The sequence below is a fragment of the Nannobrachium achirus genome (assembly GCF_963921795.1).
Source record: "Nannobrachium achirus genome assembly, chromosome: 1".
Classification (NCBI taxonomy): Eukaryota; Metazoa; Chordata; class Actinopteri; order Myctophiformes; family Myctophidae; genus Nannobrachium; species Nannobrachium achirus.
The window spans coordinates 35,226,349-35,230,572 of NC_137810.1; positions in this window are offsets into that span (position 1 = coordinate 35,226,349).

Genomic DNA, 4,224 nt, shown 5'->3' on the forward strand with positions numbered 1-4,224 from the left:
GGCTCAGTGTCTGGTTTGAGGTTTAATTGGATAGGATATGTGGCTATTTGATGGACACACCTAGGCTGTCGACCTTTGTTTTCTGAACAATAAATTAAAGTTTATGCACAGAGAAACTCCCTACAGTAGGCTACAATACATTTTTCAAAAAGTAATTCAAGGTGTGTAACTAATTCTTAATTATTATTTGTGTAATTATTTTTCAATAAATATGTATTTATTTTAGATCTTATCGCGCACGCACGCACGCACGCACGCACGCACGCACGCACGCGCACACGCACACACACTTGGTGTCATGATTGTTTAGAAATGCATATGAGGTCATAATGGTATACAGTATGTAACCTGCTCCACAGGTACAGAGGTCAGCCAGAGATGGTGGACAGGGGGTCAGTGAAAGGTCGTCTCCCTGACTCGGACTCGTGTCCTGCAGCAAAGGTGACTTTAATGGGATTAAAACAGGCTATTGGATCAATCAGATCCATTTGGCATAACAACAGCTGTGAAATGAACCACTTCAGTGATACTGTAGCGGCCACTAGTCCTCTGACCCCCTCTTATCTCCTCAATCAGCTCTCTTGTCACAAACAGATCAGAGCCAACTTAAAAGAGCTTGCCTCTGGCACAGTGAGGTCCTGAAGTGGAGTCATCACATGCAGGGGCCGTTGGGAGGGCAGAGGGCAGGGCAGGGACATGGCTCACTACCAACAACCCCCTGCTTTCCCCTCGTTCTCCGGAACAAATTGAGCTTTTTCTCCGTGCCCTTTTCTTCCCCCCACCTGGTGGAGGTGGAGGTGGAGGTGGAGGTGGGCGCGGTGAGAAGTGAGGCGGGCCACCCTCAGTGAGTGCCGCAAGTCACGCTTGGCAGGAAGTGAAGAGCCTGTAAGACAGTCGAGGGGTTTAGGGATTTCGGTGGCCCATTAAAAAGGGTCGGCAGCCAGTGGGGAGAGATTTGCCGGAGATTATTGGGGTGGAGAAGTACAACGGGGTCGATTTTTCCCACACATCGGCCAATTACTCCCCCGAGAGGAGCGGCTAATCCACGCCCCGCACAGGCATGCGCCCACCCAGCCCATGTATATCCCCCAGACCTCCCCCCTCAAGGCTCCCAGCCAGGCTCAAGCCAGAAGTCCCACTCTCAGATCCTGCTGAAGGCGGCAGAACCTTTTCCTTTTGTGTAATACAACTGTTTTACCACACTTCCATGAGCATCTGCACACTCAAAGTGGATTCCAGGGACTCTGTGGGTTCCTTTAGGGGGTTCTAAATTGACCTATACAAGTCTGTAACTCTGACAGTGTACAAATGGAACCAAATGAACCCATTAGGGTTCATTTGGTTCCATTTGTTGAGGGGAGACCTTGAAATTTGAAAGTTTGAGAAACACTGCTCTAGAGCAGTGGTTCTCAACCTTTTCAGGCCACGACACCCAAAATAATCTTATTTTAACTGGGGACCCGGCCTCCACCCTGACGAGCACGGGCACGTACCTTTTAGGCGAAGCCCGAACTGGCGAAGTGGGTAAATGTCCGATACCGTAGCGATCTGGCGAACGTCTTCTGGACAGGGCGTTTATCGTGCGCTTGCCCAGGCCTTACGGCCTGGGCATAAATATAACGATTGCATTCACCACGGCTTCGTAACTCGCGCGGCGCTCCGCCGGCCGCGCGGCCCTGTTCCGCTCTTCGCGGCCACTCGCGCCTGCGGCGCTCGGGGGCGAAGAGCAGGACCAAGGTCCGCTGGCCTTCGCGCCGCTTGCAGTGTCGTGGACAATCGATTCGCCAGATCGCTACGGTAGGAGACAAATCCCCACTTCGCCAGTTCGGGCTTCGCCAGAACAGGACTTTCCCGACGAGCACTATACTTGAGGCATGTTTTCAATACAGTTCCGGAATTTTTCCTGCAAAATAATTAGCATAATGATTTTCAACTTGCCGGGAGTTTTGTTTTTTGGGTGTTTTCACATAAGCAAAAATGCTGGCATAGCCATAAAATACCTCGTTTTCACTAAACCGTTGTCGCGGTATGAAAGTCTGTGTTCAGTGTGTTGCCAGACTTTGCGAGAGAACTAAGCAACCAGGTGTACGAAAATAATCCCCAAAAAGTGATATTATCTAAGGGAGTCGGAAGAGTTGAGGCATTACATTTTGTTTAACAGGGTTCTATTGTGAAAATACAGTAGCAGATCTACATGCTCACAACACCTCGCAACGCAAAGCGTTGTGAGCATGTAGATAGGCTACTTTCACAATTTCTGCCTCTAACATTTGACAATTTGGCCAATGTTTAATTTGTCATTTTAGAGGTATTATAAAGTCCTTAAATTGTCACGTTATTAATGTGCAGATACCTCTATACACTTAAACTTTATGTTGGTTTGTTTACTGTTGAGTGAGAAAACAATGTTGCACATTAAGCTAATCATCTGGGGACCCAGCAAAATAATGTGGGGACCCCGACCCACAGGTTGAGAACCACTGCTCTAGAGAGGCTAATCATGGCAATGTCCTGTCAAAGTAGGGTATGCTGCTCCTTTATGTCCACGTCCTTTGACTGTATAGTCGCTTATTGTTGGGTAATCAACATAAATTCTTATTTATGAACCTCATACTTGGCAATACAGTTCTCCTTACTCTGATTCCAGTCAAATAAGTCCAGCCTCAGAAACCTCCACCTCTCACCTCTCCCGCTCATGGCCTTAATCCAGGACCAACAAGACTATGACCAAATCCCCATGACAGGATCCCCACCTCAACCTCCACTCACCCCTGTTCCCATTCCGCCTTGCTCCCTTATCCCCTCGTCCCTCCTGCGAGACCCCCCCCCCCCCCCCCACACACACACACACACACACACCCCACCCCCGCTAAGTAACTTTAATTGTCCTGGGAAAGTCACGGTCGGCCCGCGGGCCACAAAGCACCAGTTTATAATTAATGTTACACAGAGAGGATTACAGGAAGCGCTGGTCAGGCTGACGTGAGGGGCTGTGACAGAGAGAGTGTGTGATCTTCCTGCCTGAGCCGCGCTCAGAGGGGTCTACTGTGTGTGTGTGTGTGTGTGTGTGTGTGTGTGTGTGTGTGTGTGTGTGTGTGTGTGTGTGTGTGTGTGTGTGTGTGTGTGTGTGTGTGTGTGTGTGTGTGTGTGTGTGTGAGAGATCTGTCAGTGCCATCAGCAAACTCCCCTTCCTTGCACAGGCTAATTTATGCCTTCATCAGCCCAGCCATCTGCACACGCACTTGTACACACACACACACACACACACACACACACACACACACACACACACACACACACACACACACACACACACACACACACACACACACACACACATGCGCGCACATGCACGCACAGGCCCCACCTCCTTCCACTGCAGTGGAATGTGGGCAACAGGTTTCATTCAGCTCACAGTGTGTGTTGTTTATGGCAGTGGTTCGAGCATGTCAAGAACGTCCAAATTGATATAAATTTTGGCCACTGACGCCCAATCAAAAATAATCTGTGCCAGTGACCCCAATAAGGAAAGATTTGTTGTTTTATTTTGTTAAAATCCTTCTGCATTCTTTTGCATTTTTTACTATTTTATTAAAAAAGAAAAGAAGAAAGAAAACGAGCTCTACAAGCTCACAGCGCATCACACATTGTATGTTTTATGTGGGCTATTGTCAAATAGGAAAAATATAACATAAGAGTTGTTGAACTGATTTTGATGCTACTACAGTAGGTGGAACCACCTCAAGGACCCCTGGGGGTCCCCAGACCCCACTTTGAGAACCAGCGCAGTAGAGAACCCAGCAAGGGGCCTGGTGCTGAGGGGGGATCCGCCCACAGAGGCTGTACACACGGCCCCTCCCTCCCTGAGGTGAGGCAGGAAGAACCAGAGCAGGGGGGGGGGGGGGGGGGGGGGGGCTGGAACTCCTGCCAGGCCAGGTGTGAGGCTGGGGGCCATGCACGTAAAAACATGCGCTCTCCACCACCCACACACACACAGTTCACACACGTGCGCACAGTCGCACACTGAGGCCATTATAATTATGTGTACATATCGTCTCTGTCGGGTGGAAACCTTGTATGTTCAAGACCGTTCGTTTTGCGTTTATCATTTCAAAAATGATTTAAAATAGTGAAAATAGCCGATCTACAAGCACACAACGCCTCGCCGCCACGAGGCGTTGTGTGCTTGTAGATCGTCTATTTTCACTAGTTTTGTGCCACAGT